Raw genomic sequence first — 20,980 nt, forward strand, 5'->3', positions numbered from 1 at the left:
AAGGTTATTGATTAAAAATTCAATTTATTTAATAGATAACAAGCATTAATTCATTCTATTTTATCTAGTGTCAATTTTGAAAAGTTATGTTTTTTTAAGCAATTTTTACATTTTATCTAAGTTTTCAAATTTATTAGCATACAGTGGTTTGCAATATTACTTTATTTTTCTCTTAGGATCTGCAGGAAATAACCCCTTTTTAACTTCTGATATTGGTAACATGTATACTCTCTTTTTCTTGATCAGACTAATGAGAATTCTATTGCTTTCATTGATGTTTTCAAAAAAAGAACTTCTGGCTTTTAAAATTTTCTTTCTCATGCATCTGTTTTCTTTCACGGATTTTTGCTCTTATCATTTTATTTTTTTTTCCTTCTTATTTTAAGTTTACTTTAATCTTAAGATGGAGACATTTCACTAATTTTAAACATTTTTCGTTTTTCTAATATAAGCCTATAAGGCTAACATTTTTTTCCACTTAGCAGAGCTTTAACTGCACTATACAAAATGTGATATGTTGTATTTTCATTATCATCTATTTAAAATATTTTCTAGTTTCTCTTATGATTTATTCTTTGGCCCATAGATCATTGAAAAGTGTAGTGTTTAATTTCTGAATATTGGAAGTTTCCCTAAATTTCTTATCTAACTCTGTGGTAGTTTGAGAACATATGTGGAATCATTTCTATCCTTTTAAGTTTATTAAGATTTGTTTTGTGCCCACCGTGTAATCTATCATGGGAAGAACATCATGTGCATTTGAAAAGAATACATACTCTGCATTTGTTGGATGTAATGTTACCTGAAGGTGGTTGATGCTTTGTTCATATCTATATATTTACTGAGGAAGTTTTTTTGACTAGTTGTTCTGTCAATTGTTGAGAGAAGGGTGTTAAAAATCTCCTAATGCAATTGGTGCAATTGTCTGTTTATATTTTTTGAGTCCATCAATTTTTGCTTCATGTGTTTTGAATCTTTCTTACCCGATGTACATATATTTATAACCTTTGGGTCTTCTTGACAAATGACCCTTTTATCATTAAGAAGTGTTTCTCTTCATATCTTGTAATATTCTTTGTCTTTTAGTTTATTTAATCTGTTCTTAAAATAACCACTAAAAGCCTTTTATGCTTATTGTTTACATGGTATTTATCTTCCCTTCATTTACTTTGAATGTATTTGTGTTGTGTGTTGTGTTTTGATCTATTCTGATAACCTCTGCCTCTCAATCAGAATTTTTAGTACATTACCATTTCACTAATTATTTGGATTAGGTGTACCATATGATTTTTTTGTTTGTTTTCTCCCTGTGTTTTCTGCTCTTCTGTTCCCCTTTTCCTGCTTTCTTTTGGATGATTTAAATCTATTTTTTTTTTTAGAATTTCAATTTAAGCCATCAATTGGTTCTTTAACCATAACTCTGTGTTACATTTTAGTGGTTGCTCTAGAGATTACAATATACACTCTTATCTTTCCATAGTCCACTTAGAGTTAATATTATACCATTTCACATAAAATGTACAAACTCTGCAACCATATGTCTGTTTAGCATCCCTATCATTCTTTATTCTATAGTTGTCGTATTTCATCAACATACACAATAAACTTCAGAGCACAATGTTGTATTTTTTATTTTAAATAGTCACATGTATTTTATAGAAATTAAAAGGAAAAAGTAGTCTTTTATTACTCAGAATTTTTTGTAATGCACTTTTTTTGGCAATTCATTTCCTTCATTTTTTTAAATGTACACACATTTCTTCATTGCAGCCTTTGTGGTAGGCAGAATAATGAGCACCAAATATGTCCATGCCCTAATTCATGGAGCCTGTGAATATGTTACCTTACGTAGAAAAGGAAATTTAAGTTGCAGATGGAATTAAAATTGCTAATCAGGTGACCCTAGCATAGGAAGATTATCCTGGAGATAGGATAAGATTATCCTGAAAATTATCCAGCTTAGTCCAATGTAATCACGAGGGTCCTTAAAAGGAGACAGTCAAGGCATAAAAGTTAGTCAGAGTGATATGATCTGATGTGAGGACTCAACTTGCCATTTCTGGCTTTGAAGATAGAGAAGGGGTCACAAGCCAAAAACTGCAGGTGGCGTCTAGCACTGGAAAAGGCAGGAAACCAATTCTTCCTCTAGAACTTCCAGAAGGAAGGCAGCCCTCTCAACACCTTTATTTTAGTCTTGTGAGACCCATTTTGGACTTTTGACTTCCAGAATTCTAAGATAATAAATACGTATTGTTTAACACCCTAAGTTTGGGAACTTGTTACAAGAGCATTAGACAACTAATATAATTTTCATCCTTGTAGGATAGATTTTCTGGGTATAGAATTTTGGGATGACAAGTTTTTTTCTTTCAGTACTTTAAATATGTTGTTCCCTTGTTCCACCTCAATAGTTTTGATGAAACTATTGTGATATTTCACCTCTCTTTTCTCTGGCTGCTTTCAATTTTTTTTCTTTTTATTTGGTATTCAGCAATTTGACTATGATATGCCCAGGTTTCTTATTTTGGTCCTGTTTGGAATTCAGTGAACTTCTTGAATCCCTACAGTTATGTCATTCACCAAGACTAGGGAGTTTTCAATGATTACTCTTCAAATAATTTTTCTGCTCCATTTTCTCTCTCCTTTCATTTTGGGACTCTAATTAATGTATTTCAGTCTTTTTCATAATATCTGACAGGTCCCAGAATCTCTGCTCATTTATTTAAAAAATTTTTTTTTCTCTCTCTGAATAAGTTCTGTATCTATCTCTGAATCCTGGATACTTCCCTTGGTTATCATCATTCTGCTATTAAGCCCATACAGACAATTTTTATTTATGATTTAGAGATTTTGAGTCTCCAAATTTCCATTTGGTAATTCTTTCATGCTTTCTATTTCTCTGCTAAGATTCCCATTGTGGTGGTTTTGGAGCTGTATGTACCCCAGAAAAACATGTTCTTAAATTAAATCCATTCCTGTGGGTGTGAACCTGTTGTGAGTAAGACCTTTTGATGAGATTGTAGATAGGGTGTGGCCCAGGATGGATCCTCATCCTATTATTGAAGGTCATATAGGAAGGTCACAGAGAGAGCTGATAAAGTCACCAGAACCCAAAACAGAGGGGGAAACCAGAAAAGGCTGCCATGTGCAGTGCCTTGTAATAGAAGAGCTAAGGTCCAAGGATCGCTGGCAGCCAGCCCCAGAATGCCAGTCTTTGGAAAGAAAGCATTGTCTTGATAAGGCTTTGATTTGGACTTGATTTGGACCTCTCCTTGCCTCAAAACTCTGAGCTTTTATAACTCTCCATTGTTTAAGCTAACCCATTGCATGGTATTTACTTCAGCAGCCAGAAAATGAAAACATCTATCTTTTCAATTTTATGAGCATATTTTCCACTATGTCATTGAGCATAATTATAATAGCTGCTTTGAAGTCCTTATCTGCTAATTCCAGCTTCTGGATCATGTCAGGTTGGCATCTGCTGATTATCTTTACCCTTGACATTGGGTCACGTTTTTCTGGGTATTTGTATTTTGAGTAATTTTGGATTGTATTCCCAACATTGTGAATGGAGACACTGTTGTAATGGAGACACTGGATTCTCTTTTTCCTCTTGAGGGTGTTGATGTGTTAGTTGGCAATTAACCTGACTAGACTAATACGGCAAATTTATTCTTGCCTGTTCCGAGTAGCGGTCAAAATCTCAGGTCAGCATTTTCTTTTTTGCCTGTGATGCAAACTGCCTTGAGTCTGTTGTGAGCAAGGGTCTTGAGTTCATGTATAGAAATTGTGGCACCCTTCAACCCGCTCTCTCCCACCTAGAAATTTTCTTTCCTTTATGTGGCAATGGTTTCCCATTGCTCCATTTGTTATTTTATTTTAGGCCAGAAAAGACAGAGGTTTCTATTGAAATTTTAACCATCCCTTGTTCCTTTATTGAAGCCCACCTTCAAGCCAAAGCCCTGAAAATGGGAAACTCGCTCTGTTCCTTTAAGTTGCAACTCCTTTCTGAAATCTGACTGATTTTGTTCACTCCCCACAGCCTTCAAGTAAGTTTAATCGTATGTTGTCTGAGTTCATGGTTGTTATCTGTGGAAGGCTTAGTTTGTTAGGAACTTACTCTGCCACAGAGGAAACAAAGATTTTTAACAGATATTTTAATAAATTCTTTCAGTTACAGAATCTCTCATTTGGCTCCTTTTCGTATCTACCTGTTCTTATCATTAAGTTTTGCTTTGCCTTTGAAACAAAATTTCTTACTTTACCTTCTTGAACATTAAAGTCTATCTCAGGTTTCTCTATTATCTGAGATATTTAGAAATCCTTTCATAATTGATAGTTTTCTTATGTGGATTATAATTTTGACTGTGAGCTTTTCATCATGATAGCTGTTTTCTGTGGGATCCTACATGTCTCTCTTTGGGGAAATGTTCATAGTTGTTTATAGCTTCTAGGTCCAAAACCATTTTTTATTTAAAATGTAGGATATGGCATGCACATGCTATACGTATACTAAGAAATCACAATCCACCTAAAGGTTCTAATTTTTCATGGTTAGTGTAGTATATTGTCCAATTTATTGTCCTGGCCAGTTGTTCAGATTCCTTCCTGTGTATAAGGATTATTCAAGTCTCCATTTCATTAATGACATAGATTTTTGTGGTGCCTGAATTTAGATGGAAAACTCAGTTCCAAATATTTACCATGAGAGACACTGAGGCTTCAAATCCCTTTCCTGTGTGGGTAATAAAATCCTAGTCTTTGCACTATTTGCCTTTAGATCAAACCAGTTTCATTCCCCATTACCTACCAGTAAAATAAACCCACATTTTATTTGGGCACATGACCATGGATTAAAGATAACTCTTTCACACATTTGCAACTGGCAGTAGTTATTCACTATGTTCTGTCAATTTGACTTGGGATGCTGTGTGAAACTTCTGGGACAAATCATTAAAATGAGAGTGGGTGTCTCTTTGTCCCTTCTCCCATTCCGATGCTTAGTATATGCCCTGTTTTGGGCCATTCAAGTAGCAGCCATACATTTAGGTGTGTTTGAGTAGCAAGATAGATTGGGTCCAAAACAATCTCATGGAGCAAAACAATCTCTGTTTCTAGTTAATTAAGATGGATTTTAAATTTGGGTCTGGATGGAGGCCAGGTGTACCACAATGGGGAGCTGAGGACATAAGGCATGGGAACAGATAGTTTGTTACTTACAGGTGCTGAGAAAGGAGGCACTGCGAGAGGTCAATGGGAAGAACGATTGGTTTGGGTGGCTCAACCAGCAAGAGGGGAGAACACAAGCAAAGAAAGAGGGACCTGAGGGTTTGTGCCTTTGTTGTTAACCAGGGGTGGACATTAGATTTCCCATGGGAGTCAATGATTGGTTAGCTCCAAGCAAATGAGCATGAAAAAGGAAAAGGACTGAGGGCATTGGGGATGGTTAGCTTATCATTTCTGCATGAGTTGTGTGGGTGGTGTGAGTGGTGGCTGCAGATGCTCTGGGGAAGTTTATGTTCCAGGGATGGAAACTAGGCCAGAGGTCATTGTGGAGGCAAGTGGCTTAGCCAAAGGAAGATAGATGCCCAGGCAGCACACAAATCACCCCCTGTCTAATCCGGGCCCTCTGGACTATCATGCTAAAGGGAAGTAAATTTCCATCTTGTTTAAATCACAGCATATTTGGGTCTCTGTTACCCACTGCTACACCTATGGAAATATTTAGTGTAAGCCATCACATATGTTTTTAGCATTGAATTTCCTTTGCTTTTCTGGCACCTGGGATTTCCCTTCCCTTTTCTTGTTTTTGAGCTTAGCTATATATTTAATTTAGAGAATATTTAGCATTTCAATATATGTGAAGGTGACAGGGAAAATTTATGGGGTCAGCTCAGTCTGTGACAATTCTGGATATGAGCTTTCTATAATCTTGAATTCCAGAATTGCCACAGTCAGATTGGAATGCTGTAGGCATTACCAACCTATGCCTTACTCTTAGATAAATTGCTAACTCATAAAAGATGTTAAAGCATGAATTTGTTTTGTCAATTAGAATTTACTAATTATAGAATTAAATTACTAATTCTAGAATTAAAAATTTTGGTTTGGTTTCATTGATTATATTGTAGTTACCAACATTAAGTGATTATGTTTTGTGTTATTTTTATATTTATTTTTCATTTTATCGAGATAAACTTTGCATACTGCAATATGTATGCAATATATAGACTATGGTACAATTTGATTAGTTGAATTAAACCCATGCAACCAATATTTCAATCAAAATATGGAACATTTCCATCATCCAAGAAAATTACTTCATTCCCCTTTCCAGTCAGTCCTCACTCCACATAGGCAACCACTATTCTTTTTTCTAGCAACATTGCTGTTTTCTGCCTTCATGTATTTGGAGTAATACAGTATGTATTTTTTGGGGTCTGGATTTCTCTGCTCAAATTTTAAGATTTTTGAGATTTTCCCTTTGTGTTGTGTATCAATGGGTCTTTCTTTTTTACTGTTGAGTACTATTCCATCATTCTATGATTTGTTCATCCAATTTCCTACTGATGGATGTTTTTATCTCCTACTAATTAAGCTGCAATAAGCATTCCTTTATAAATCTTTTTTTTCTGAATGCAGATTTTTATTTTGTTGAGTAAATAAAAAGCAGGATTTCTAGGTCATCAGATAAATGTAAGTTTCACTTTCTAAGACACTGCCAAATGTATGAGAAACCCAGTTTCTTCCTGTCCTCACCAATGTATTGGTTGTCAAACTTTTTAATTTTAAACATTCTGGTGGGTATTCAGTGGTATCCCATTTTGGTTTTAATTTGCACTTCTCTGATGACCAATAATATTGAGCACCTTTTCATGTGCTTAATGGCCATTTGCATATCTTCTCTGGTGAAGCATTTATTTCAGTCTTTTACTTATTAGGGGTTTATCTTATTGTTAATGATTTTAAAAATATTTTTGTTATTGAGTTGTAGGAGTTGTTTATATATCTTGGCTAAAAGACCTTTGACAGATATACGTACTGCAGATATTTTCTTCCATCTCTGGCTTGCATTTTCAATTTCTTAGCAGTGTCTTTGGAGGAGCAGAAGATTTTAATTTTGATGAAGTCCAATTTACCATTTGTTTCTAAAGACAGTTATTTTTAAATCCTTTCTAATAAATATTTTCTACCCAAGGTTACAGATGTTTTATCTTATGTTTTTATATAGAAGTCTTTAATGTTAGATTTTACAGAGTGACCCAACATAAAATAATTTTTGTGGATGGTATTAGGAAGGTATCAGCTTATTTTTCCATATGGATATCCAGTTGTTCAAAGATTATTTGTTGGAAAGACTTTCTCCATTGGATTGCCTTGTCACCTTTGTATAAGATTGGTCTACTTCTGCAACTTCAATTCAGTTCAATTAATCTATTTTCCTATCATTACACCAAAATACTGTTTTACTTACCGTAGCTTTATTGTAGATGTTAAAATCAAGTAGTCTCGGTTTCTATTGTTTTTTTTTTTTTTTCCAGGTAGCTTGGGCCATTCTATGTCACTTGCAATGCAATGTAAATTTCAGAGAAACAAATAACTTTGTACGAAAAAACACTAGCAAAATTATGTTTGGGAGAGCATTTATAACTATAACTCAATTTAGAGCAAATTAATATTTTAGAAATATGGAGTCTTCCATTTATTGAACGTGGTATATAATGTCATTAATTTAGATCTTATTTAATTTGATTCAGCATTATTTGGTGTTGTTAGTATAGATCTTGCGTATCTTTGATTAAATCTAACCCAAAGTATGTTTTTAATGTTTTAATGTTATTGTTAAGTGGTGTTTTCATAATTTCATTTTCCAATTTATGGCTGCAGGAATTTAGAAATTGTACTATTTTTTGTGTACTGACCTTGAATCCTGTATGTTGCTAAATTTAATCATTAATACTAGTAATATTTTGTAAGTTTCTCAGGGTTTTCTAAATATCATGCTGTTGGCTAATAAGGAGTATTCTTTTCTTTTGATATTTGTTTATTTATTTAGCCTAATTACAAGGGCCAGAACTTCTAGTAGATTGTTAAATAGATGTAGGAACAGGCATCCTTGGCTTGTTTCTGGTCTTAGTGAGAAAAAAAAACATTCATAGATTCACTGTTAAGTTGAATGGTAGCTTTAAGTTCTAATCATTGCCTTTTTTGGGGGTTGATGGTATTTTCTTTAATTCTTAATTAGCTGAGGTTTTTTTTAATCATGAATAGATGTTGGATTTTGTAAAACATATGCATATATATAGTTAGTCTAGTGAATTGCATTCACTGATTATTAAATGCTAAACCAAACTTGCATTCTGAGGATAAACGCCACTTTGTCAAGATATATTCTCCTTTTTATATACCGCCAAATTCAATTTGGCAAAATTTTGCTAAGGATATTTTTGGTCAGTTCATAGACACATTAGTTTGCAATTTTTTTGTTGTAATATCTTTGTCCTGTTTTGTCAAAAATATTATTTCTGCAAGAGTGGTAAGATGACACTATTTCTTCCTGAAATATTTGATCATGTTCATCCTTAAAATTATGTAGGCCTGGCGTTTTCTCTGTGAAAAGTGTTTTGAATAACAAATTCAGTTTTTTAATACATGCAGTGCAATTCAGGCTTTCTTCTGGTATCAGTTTTGGTAAGTTGTGTTTTTAAGGATTTAGTTTATTTTATCTAAGTTGTCAACTTCATTGACATAAGATTCTTTGTAATATCCCTTACCTTTTAAAAATAAACCCTATTGAGATGTAATTTACATGCAGTAAAATGAATCCTTTTAATGTACAATTTGATGAGCTTTGACAGTTATGTACACTCATGAAATGAAACTACTACAACAGATAAGATTCAGAGCATTTACATTTTCCCAAAAGATTCCCATGACCCTTTGCCATCCATATCTCCTGCTGCTCTCTCTCCAGGCTGGGATTGGTTTGGACTCTTAGTTTTTTATACATGGAATCAATTGCTATACAATATTTTCTCACTATTTTCACTCTGTAAAATGATACTGAGATTCATTCATGTTGTGCATCTATCAGTAGTTTTTTTTCCTTTTTATTGATAAATACTATTCCATGTATGGTTATACCATGATTTGTTCCTTCTTTCACTTGCACATGGGAATTTGAATTGTTGCCCCATTTTGGCTATTATGAATAAAGCTCATTTGAACATTTATGTATAACTATATGTGTGGACATAGATTTAAATTTGTCTTGGGTAAATATGAAGTAGTAGCATGGCTGGGTCACTTGATAGGTATATATTTATCTTTTTAAGAAAATTCTAAAGAGTTTCTAAAGTAATTGCACTATTTCATGTTCCCACCAGCAATGTATGAAAATTCCAGTGTTCCATATCCTTGTCAACACTTGTATTTTCAGTCTTTTTAATATTGGCCATTGTGATGGCTTGTTGTACTTTGTATTTTACTGATGACTAATGATGTTTTATTCATGTGCTTATTGCCATTCTTTTTTGTTTTTGTGAAGTATCTGTACAATTATTTTCCCCATTTTTCACTTGCAGTTTATATACATTCTAGATACAAGTCTTTTGTCACATATATGATTGTGAATATTTTCTTCCACTCTGTGGCTTATAGTTTAATTTTCTTAATGATGTCTTTTGAAAATCAGATATTTTTAAAAATCCTTAAAAGTTTAGCTTTTATATAAAGGTCTGTCATGCCCAAATACTATTTTTTGTGTATCTGTGAATTAAAATTTGATTTTTTTTCCTGTAAAGGATGTGCAGTTCTTCCAATAATTTGTTGAAAAGACTTTCCTTTACTCATTAAATTCCCTTGATTCATTAAAAAAAATCAATTGGCAATGTTTAGATGGGTCTGAATTCTCCATTATATTCCATTGATTTATATGTCAATCATTTTGCTAATTGGTACTGATTACTTTATAGTAAGCTTTATAGGAAAACTTAAAATCAGTTACTGCAATTCCTCCAACTTTATTCTGTCTTAAAAATTATTTTATCTATTATAACTTTTGCATTTTAATATAATCAACTTCTCAATTTCTACAAAATAACCTCCTGGAATTTTGATTGGGTTTGTGTTCAATCTATAGATCAATTGGGGAAGCACTGAAATATTCAGAATACTGAGTTGGAAACGTAGTTTACATCCTGTTTATTAAGTCTTTTTATTTTAACTTTCTCTGAACAAGGTACTGCAGTTTTTCGTGGAAAGAAAAAAACCTTGCATGTGTTTTAAATCCAAAGTGGGTTTATGGCACCATTGTAAATGGAATATTTAGTGTTGCAATTGTTTGCTTCCGTCATGTAAACATACAATTGATTTTGTATGTTAACAATGTGTTTATGGTTTTGATAAATTCAATTATTACTTCTAGTTTTGTAGATCCCTGAGGATTTTCCATAAAAATCTTCATGTTATCTCTATAGAGATTGATTTATATCTTCCTTTCCAAAATTTATGACTGTTTCTTTTTCTTACCTTATTGCAATAGATTTCACCTCCAGTAAATGGGAAATAGAAGTGGTAAGAGAAAGCAATTTTTTGTTGTTCCTGATTTTAGGGAGAAAATATTAATATTTTACCATTAAATATTATTTATAGCCAAAGATTTTTCATAGATGCCCTATATCAAATTCCTCTTCTCAAGGAGATACTTGGCTATTGCTAACTCTTTGCATTTATGTATCCATTTCATAAAAGTTCTATAAAACTACAGTTGGGATACTGAATGGGATTGCATTGGAAGTATAAATCAACTTAGGGAAAATTTAAATATTTAAAAATATTTAGCCATCCAATCCAGATAATATATTTCTCTATTTAGCTTTTTTTTTATTTCTCTCCATATTTATACTAATTTTGCCACAGAATTCTTAAATACCTTTTGGTAGATGTATTCCTCAGTAGATGATAGTTTTGATGTAATTTTAAGGAGTGCTTAATTTAGTTTTCATTTTCTGTTTCTCACTGGCAATTTGAACACAATTAATGATTTTACAATAATGTTTATGTCTAGGAAATTTATTCAATTTTCTTTTTAATTTTAGTAATTTGACTATTGATTCCTTTGGACTTTTTGCATAATAATATTTTCAATATTAATAATAGTTTTGCTTACATCTTTCCAAATATTATATTATTTTTGTGTTTGCTTGTTTGGGCTGGCTAGGATCTCCAGTGCAAAGTTGTAAAGGAGAGGTGAAAGAACATTTTTGCTTATTACTAATTATAAAGGGCATGTTTTCAACATTTCATCATTAAATATCAAGTTTGGTTTACCTTTCAGTAGATGCTCATTATTGGTTTAAGGATAATCTTCAGTTCTCTTAATCAAACCTTTTTTTTTTGCACATATTGAGATGAGTATATGACTTTTATACTTAATCAGCTGATACAGTGAATTACATTCATTTTCTACAGTTAAGACAATCTTAAATTACTAGGATGAGTCCAAATTTATCATGATGTATTAAACATTTGATTTATTGCTACATTTTCTTTGTTCATGGATTTTTACAGCTCTTCTTATGACTTCAATTAGACTTTAATTTTTCATATTCTGTCCTTGTCAGATTTTAGTATTAAATTTTATCTAGCCTCATAAAATTTGAGAGTAGGCTCCTTTATTCTAATGTGTAAAAGTATTTATAAAACTGAAATTTTTTCTTTTAAAATTTTTTTTAGAACTCCTTCAAAACTATATGGCCTGGCATATTCTTTGTGAAAGATTTTCAGTATAGTTTCAATACATTTAATAGTTATAGAAACATTCAGATTTTCCATTTTTTAGCAATTTTCATAAGTTGCACTCTTCCAGAAAATTGTGTATTTTGTCTTACTTTTCAAATTATTGGCATAATATATTCATATTTTAATATAGGCAGGATCTGCAGTGATGCTATCATTATATTGTTGAATTTGTGTGTGTGCCTTCAGTCTTTTCCAGCTATCTTACATTATTGATTTTTAGTTTAATTCAGGTGCAATCAGAGAATAACCTTTACATGTTTTTAATTCTCTTAAATTTCATTCAATTTATTTTATGGCCCAGAATATAATCTATCTTGGTGAACTTTATATGTGCTCTTGAAAAGAATTCATATTCTGCTATTGTGTGAACCATTCTATAAATCAAGTAGGTAAAGCTAGATATTGTTTTTCGTCTTCTATATCCCTACTGCTTTTCTTTCTATTCATTTTCTCAATTACTGAGAAGGGTGTTTTGAAATCTCCAATTATAACTGAATCTGCCTATCTCTCCTTTCAGTTCTATCAGTTTGGGATTCATGGATTTTCGATTCTGTTATTAGGTACATACACATTTTATGGATTAGCCCTTTTATCACTATAAAATATCAATCTGTGTCCCTGGTAAATTTCTTCTGAAATCTATATCGTCTGATAATAATATAGCTACTCCTGCTTTCTTTTGCCTAGTTTTTGCATGGTATATCTTTTCCTATCTTAACTTAAACTTCAATTATTTTTATTTAACATGGTTTTCTTGTGCTCAGCATATGGTTGGGCACTGATTTTTCATCCAACATGACAATCTCTGCTTTTTAATTTAATTACATTAAATCAGATTTAATCTAATAATTGACAAAGTTTGGTTTAAATCTACCATCTGGATTTGTTTCTCATTAAATTCATATGGTTTTCATTCCTTTTGTGTTACTTTTCTTAAAATTGTTGAGTTTATTTTCTCTTTTTATTTCATTTGACCTGTCCCCATTTCTATTGCCTATACCTCTTTGATGCATTTTGTGTTGTTGTTATCGTTCTAGGGTTTACAGTATGCATCTTTACAATATACATCTTTAACTCTAGGGTTTAAACAATATATCTCAATATAATTGCATTTAAAAAGTATATATTATTACACCACTTTGTATGTGCTAAAATCCGAAAATACATTATTATTGTTTCAAACAGGTAACTTTTCATGAACTTCAAAAATGAAAAATTGCATTTTATATTTAGCTACATCTTCACCATTTCTGCTGCTTTTGATTCCATTGTGTAGACTAACATTTCCACATGTATTATTTTCATACCACCTGAAGAACTTCCTTCAGGTCTACTGGCACTGCATTTTCTCATCTTTGGTTTTCTGAAAACATCTGCTGTTTGCCTTTTTTTGAAATTTGTTGTTGCTGGTACTTAAAAGGTGTCCTTTTTTTTTTTTTTCTGGCTCATACAGATTCTTACAAGAATCCTATTTCTATTCTTATGTGCTTTCCTCTGTACATAATGTGTCATTCTTTCTTTTACTTCCTTTATGCTTTTCCCTTTCATTGGTTTTAAATAATTTAATTGATGTGCCTTGGCATAGTTTTCTTTATCTTTATACAAATTGAAATTTGTTGAGTGTCTTGTATCTATAGATTAATAATTTTCAACAATTTTGAAAACTTTTATCCATTATTTGTTCACATATTTTTCTCTTCCTGAGAAACTATTTTTTTCCATGGGACTCCAATAAAATGAGTGCTTGACATTGTCTCAGAGCTATCTGAGACTTTTATTTAGTTCCAAACTTTATTTTCTCTTTGTATTTCATTTTGGATAGTTTCTTTTGCCATATCTTCAAGTTCACTGATTTTTTCTCCAACAGTGTCTGATCTGCTCTTAAAAATATCCATTTATTCTTCATTTTAGATATTATGTTTTTCATCTCTAGAAGTCCTTTTGAATGTTGTGTTTATATCATCCCTTTTCTGCTCATCTTGGTTATGTTTTCCTTTACTGTCCTGAACATATGAAGTATATTAATAAAAGTAGTTTGAACACATCACTCTGCTTGTTCCTTCATATATATCACATCTGAATCTGTTATTATTGATTTATATTTTCTCTGTCTAGGAGTAATATTTTCCTGCTTTTCTGGTTGAAAATTAATTTTGATTAAGTACCTATTTTGAACTTTATTTTGTTAGTTCTGGACCTTGTTGTATTCTTTAAGTATTGTTGAAATTTTTCCCAGCACACTGTTAAGTAATTGGAATTAGCTGGATGCTTTTGGGGATTGCTTTTAACCTTTGTTCAAGCAGGTCCTGAAGAACTTATTGAGTAGGGCTAATTAAGTCTGACTACAAAGATGATACCCTTTTGAAGATTCTACCTGATGCCCCGTGTTTTACAAACTCTTTCCATTCTAGTCTGGGAACATGGACCATTCTCAGCTCTGTTTCAGTTCCAGGTAATGATCATGTGTACTCTTTCCAGTGATTCTTTCCCCAGCTTCAGAAGTTTCTCCTATGCTGAGAATGCTTCTCAAAGATTTCAGCAGATCTTTCTGTAGATCTCCAAATTCCTATGTCTATGTGTAGCTCTGTCTTTTCTGCTGTGCTATTCAGAAAATTTTTGATAATTTGGCCTCCAATCTCTGTCTCCTCAACTCAACAAGAATGTAAAGCTGTGTTTGGATTTCCCTTCCCTGCCACCAGGCCATAAGCTGGTGTAATCATAGGGTTAACCTTGTAAGTTCCCCTTCCTTAGAGATTACAGTCCTTTATGGCTTTTTGTCACAAGTCTGGAAAACATTATTTCACATATTTTGTCTGTTTTTCTGTTTGTTTAAGGCAGATCCTATTATTTCATTACCTGTGCTTCATTAATTTCTGCTCTTATCTTTATTATTTCTGTATTTGGTCTCTCTTCTTGTCTACATTGCTGTTCATAACCTACCTTTTTGAGAAAAGATTTAATATATTAATTCTGTTCCATTTTTCAGTTTTTCTTCTTTAGGGAGTCCAATTATACATATATTATATATATATAATATATATATAATATATATATATAATATATATATATAATATATATATATTTCTTCTTTGCCTATCTTCCATTTCAACTACATTCTCTCTGACACCTTTAACTTTTGCTCCCTCATTAAATTTTTATTTTAGTCCCTGTTCTGGTTTGCTAATGCTGCCTTTTAGCAAAACACCAGAAATGGATTGACTTTTATAAAGGGGGTCTATTTGGTTACACAGTTACAGTCTTAAAGCCATAAAATGTCCAAGGTAACACATCAACAATTGGGTATCTTCACTGGAGGATGGCCAATGGTGTCTGCAAAACCTCTGTTAGCTGGGAAGGCACGTGGCTGGTGTCTGCTCCAAGTTCTGATTTCAAAATGGCTTTCTCCCAGGACATTCCTCTCTAGGCCACAGCTCCTCTTCAAAATGTCATTCTCTGTTGCTCTTGGGATGTTTGTCCTCTCTTAGCTTCTCTGGAGCGAGAGTCTGCTTTCAATGGCCATCTTCAAACTGTTCCTCATTTGCAGCTCCTCTCTCAGCTCCTGTGCATTCTTCAAAGTGTCCCTTTTGGCTGTAGCAAGCTCGCTCCTTCTGTCTGAGCTTATATAGTGCTCCAGTAAACTAATCAAGGCCCAAACTAATGGGCAGGGCCACACCTCCATGGAAATTATCCATTCAGAGTTACCACCTACAGTTGGATGGGTCACATCTCCACGGAAACACTCAATCAAGGAATTACAATCTAATCAACAATAATATGTCTGCCCACACAAGATTACATCAAAGATAATGGCATTTTGGGGGACATAATACATTCAAACTGGCACAGTCCCCTTTCCCTTAGGCACCATGTAATTAAATATTAATTTCCAAGATGATTTTGTTTTTTTCTTTTATTTCATTGGCCCACTTTGTTTTGTTTTGTTTTTAATTTTTGGACTTGTGAATGAAGGTAGTTCTCATATCCTCAGATGCTTGATTGAAAGTGTTTAATCCAGTTTGGAGTGTTGTTTTATACTTTTTTTTCTGCTTTATGGTTGATTTGGGGAGGAATTTTCATCACCTGAAGTATTTTGATTCCTGTTTTCTATTTATTAAAGTAGCTTTGGATAGATTCATTCCATATCTATTAATTTTATGGATTTGGTGCAGTTTATGAAATTGTTAATTTAAGGGTGCCCTCTTCTGTCAATGTAGCAGAGTACAGATTTTTGAATAAAGTTATTTCCCCTTTGTTGATGTTGATCTAAGAGTCAGTGTCACCTCCAATCATTTAATTTTCCTTTGCCTGTCAGTGTCTTAAATTTTTCATTTTCCTTTTTTTTCCTCATCATACCCAATCTCCAAAAGGTGACACACCTTCCTTTTAAACTTCTCCATTACAATCAGTGCCTTCATAAATTACCACCTCAAATCAACTGTACTTTTAGTTTCTTCCCTGTAGAATTGGAGATAACTTTATCTTTGTGGCATTGGTTTTTACATCAATCTTAGGTCCACTGAAATCTTTTTACTCTCTACCATGTAAATTTTTAAAGCAATTTTATTGAGCTAAATTCACACGCCACATAATCCATCCAAAGATACAATTAGTGGCTCGCAGTGTCATCATATAGTTGTGCATTCATTGCCACAATCAATTTTAGGACATTTTCATTACTCCAACACAAAGAACAAAATAAAAATAAAAAGAACACCCAAACCATCCCATACCCCTTAACCCCTAGTATTATTTATATATATATTTTTCTCATTATTTTATTTCTCATCTGCCCATATTCTGGGTAAAGGGAGTGTCAGTTACAAGGTTTTCACAATCACATGGTCACATATCTACCATGAAATTTTACAAAGACTGCCTTCACTCACCAGAAAAGATTTCTGTTGAGCTCTCGAGACATCACTTGCTAGAAGTTTGTATTTTCTTTTTATTTGCATGGATTTGAAGGTAGAATTTCTCTGTCTTCTACTTATATTGAAAGTATAGTTTTTGTATAGTATTGGTTTTCTTTTTCAGCATTGCTTATGAGGCTGGCGGGGAGGGGCTCAGTTTTATGAAACCATCATTATTCTTGGCTCTCAAAATTTAATATTTTGCTCCTCTTGGTTGCTCTTGGAAGATATTTAACTTCTTTTCAGAGAACAAGCTGATGACATTGGTGATCTTTTAAAAACTACAGACTTGTTTTCCACTTGCTCAATTTCTGTTTTAATCTTTTCTTCTCTCAACTTTTAAAAAACATGTACTTTGCCATGTTTTCTATCTTCTTGAGAAGAATACTTAGGTCTTGATTTTTCAGGTATTCTTCTTTTAGAACATAATGAGAATATATATTTTCCTCCAGATATTAATTTAGTTGTATTCCACAGATATTACTATGGTAATTTTATTATCATTTAGTTGAAAATACTTTCTAGTTTCTTTGGATTTCTTCTTTGGCCCATGACTCATTCCTAAATATATTTTTTATGTAAGGATTTTCTAGGGTGTTCTTTTTTCTACCATAATTGTCTTGTATCAAGTATACTCTGCATAATTTAAAATATTTCAAATTTGTTGAGACATGCTTTATGCTAATTTATTATAAATGTTACCTGGACAAAGTATATTTACATGTTTATTAGGTCAATTTGTTAATTATGTTGTTTTAATCTACTATATTTAGTGCTGTATATACTATATTCTCAAATATCTTGTTTTCCTGTTCTTCCTAGCACCATTGAATTAGGAAGGGCAATAGAAGTTAGTCTGGTAAATTAAATGTGAAAGGAAAACTAAGGCACCATTCTCCTGTTTTTCTCTGCCTTGGCAGACTTGGAATTCCCATTTTGAGTTGGAAAATTTATAAGATGAAAGCAAAATGGATAATTAAGTCACTGCCTGAAGAAAACTGTCTGGGAGTGGCACATAGACCTGCAATGGACTCTATGTAAGAAGTAAATATTTTGTTATGCTCAGTTGCTGAGGTCTGGGAATTTTCCTTTTAAACAACAGCAAAGCATAGTCTAAACAAGTTAATGAAATCTTTGCAGAATTTTTTTTCTTATTGTTCTATTAACAAGATTGATATGTTAAAATATCCCAGGATGGCTGTGAACTTTTATATTTCTACTTGTAGTTTAAGATTTTGGTTTATATATTTTGTGATCATTCCACTAAGTACATTCACATGTAAAATGTCTATCCCTTATTTCTTAATTTAACATATTTTCTCTAGGAAATAATCCTAATTTTATGCCATGATTTTTGCTTTAAATTCTACTTTGTCTGATATTAATATAGCTATACCAATTTCCTTACATAGTATATCTTTTTCCATAATTTTGTTTGCAACTTTTATGTGCTCTTTGGTTTTCAGTAAATAGTAAATAGATGATTTACTTATTTATTTATTTATTTATTGGTTTTTGCCAAGGATTTATTTTTTTCTCTTTCCAGTCTTTTAAGAGCACACAGAAGATAAGATGAAATTCATCAGTTAACACTGATGACGAGCAAAACAGTGAGCAGGTGCTTTCCACAGAAAAGGGATTGCTGGAGATGATTCTTTAACAACCGGAGGCTGAAGTCATTCCACTGCAAAAGCAAACACGGTGTGTAAACTGCATCGCAGAGTTTGTGTTCGTGCTTTGGTTTTCTATTTCTTACTTAAAGAACAATTAGCACACTTAAGAGTAGTCTTTAGTAGACAACCTGCATCCATTTAAATTGAGCACATAATGTTTTCTACAATAGTGTGAGACTATAGGGCTACGAAATTTATTTTGGACAAGCCCCTTAATGTAATACCAACATTATTTTAATACCGACATTATTAATTCTCTTGAAATATGAAGCATCTTAACTGAATTGCATTTACAGATGAGTGTTGTTAAAGTACTACATTTATTGTGGCCAGAGTATTAAAGTTATTTGTACTTATTTTTCCAAAGAAAACTGATTCCCAAATATCACAGTCAGTATTACCAATCTGACCTGCTACCTCCCTGTATATGAGCACAGGTTAGTGCAGGTTCGGTGTCTATCCTTTCACTTCACTCAATTAGGAACACAGGATTTACACAACAAATAAATACCAATCGTGCAGCCACTAAAGGTTCAAGATCTCTCTCCAGTTAGCAGGTTGCAAGCTCAGGAATAAATCCCCATGATGTGAACAAAGTAGCATTCTAATTCTTCATCAAAAGGCGCTGGGTTGAGTGGTCAGGTGCCTTCCAAAATAGAACCCCAATCCAGCAGCCAGCACGTGAGAGAGCAGCAGATATAGAAGGAAAACCTTTAAAAATTCTGCTGAGAAAATGTCCCCTTTCTTCATCATCACACTTGTGTTTCTCACACTGAGAAAGGCTGGCTGTGCGCCTTTCTGAGGGGAATTCCTCCGGGGTGGGGGGTAGGGAATATTTTCTCTACAACTAGACCAATCCTAAAACCAATCTGAGATTTTCTTCAAAGTGCTTTCAACTTCTCTTCTTCTCTGAATGTAATCTTCCCCAGACTAAGAACTGGTTTTTTTGTTGTTGTTGTTGTTTGTTTGTTCTCCCCAATGCTCTGGTTGTATTTCAGAAGCTCTTTTAGCATTTTAGGTTTTTGTGGGCGAGGTGCACTGTCACAGTGAGAGCTCTTGGAGCTGCTCTAGCCAGATTCATGCTGAGAGTCCAGCAGGATTATTTTCCACCCAAGAGCCCTGCAGGCTCTCCTCCTTTAGCCCAGGAACTCTGCTCTCCAACAAGGCGCATCCAGGCCTGGAGCAGGAGAGGGGAGGGAGCTGCGAGAGCGCTTCAGCATGGCGCCGCCGCCAGAGCCTCCAACTAGATGTTTTATTTTGATCCATTCTGACAATCTTGTGTTTTAACTGGAACATTTAAACATTTACGTTGAGAATTTTAATTTACATTGAGAATTTAATTTGAATTTAAAAACTACCGCGAACATGTTCAGCCTGCTCTGTATTGCTTTTCCTCTTTTTGTTCCTTTCTTTTGGATCAATTTTCTGTAATTCCATTTATTATATCAATTTTACTTATTTTTTCTATTTAGTGCTTATCCGACAAATTACAACATGAGTACATTATCAAAGTAAACAATTATCAGTACTTTTACTATCCCTTCAAAAAAGGCAAGAATTAAATGTTTATCTCCATTTATCCTACTCCAGATTTATGGTTGTGTATTTTAATTCTATCTGTACCTATATTTAAATCCCATAAGACATTAATATTAATTTTATATAGTCACTTTTATTAACCATACACTTATTGCAGCTTTGCTCTTTATTCCTTACTGCATCTCTGATCTTCTACCTGGTGTGTTTTTCCTTCTGCTTGTAGAACATTCAAAATTTTCCATTAGTATTTGTCTGCTCTTGGTAAACTGTGATTTTGTTTGCTTAAAATTGTCTTCATTAATTTCCATTCTTGAAGTGTATTTTCATTGGATATAGAATTCTAGGTGACAGTAATGTTTCTTTCTCTTTTTTTTTTTTAACATCTTGATATTATTGCAACATATTCTAGTTTCCATTGGTGCTCTTTAGAAAGGAGTCTGTCAAACCTTTGAAGGTAAACTGTCTTTCTCTGGCTTCATTAAAGATACTTTCATTGTCTTTGGTTTTCTGCAGTTTCCCTTTGGTAGATTGGGGTATAAAGTATTTGAATGTGTTCAGCTTGCATTTATTCATATTCATGGATCTTTGGATCAATGCCTTCAACATTTACAAAAATTATCAATCACTACTTCATTAATTATTCTGTATTTTCTTGTACTCAAATAATAGTAAACAAAGAACCTGTTCATCACTTTTTAAAAGTCCATTAATTTTTTACAGCTTGGCATGTGATAGTAAACAACATTCATTTATTCACATATTTGGAATTATAAAATATTAAAAATTAACTACAGCAGAATTGATCCTCAATTCCCAGTATTCTGGGAATCACCACTATCATGGCCTCAGAAAAATTATAGTTATTCTTTCCAGTTTAGTTTTTTGAAGTTATGCTACACATTGAGTTGTCAGCATACAGAAATTATCAAATTGAAATTTGAGATACACATGAGAAAAAATACAAAACATCTTTGATTTTGACCCAAAGAGTAAAAGTATAGTTTTCTTATTTTAAATCAAGGTCGACATGATCCAACATTACCCCTGTCATTTAAA

The 20,980-nt window shown here is 32.8% G+C and overlaps 1 protein-coding gene and 1 pseudogene across 1 annotated transcript in view; both read right to left on the reverse strand.

The window, feature by feature from the left end:
• Nucleotides 1–20,980, reverse strand: part of SPATA48 (spermatogenesis associated 48) — a 76,959-nt gene that overhangs the window by 27,928 nt on the left and 28,051 nt on the right. The window lies entirely within an intron of this gene.
• On the reverse strand, nt 19,001–19,651 carry LOC119534799 (annotated as a pseudogene).

This window comes from Choloepus didactylus, chromosome 5, assembly GCF_015220235.1.
Source record: "Choloepus didactylus isolate mChoDid1 chromosome 5, mChoDid1.pri, whole genome shotgun sequence".
Taxonomy (NCBI): domain Eukaryota; kingdom Metazoa; phylum Chordata; class Mammalia; order Pilosa; family Megalonychidae; genus Choloepus; species Choloepus didactylus.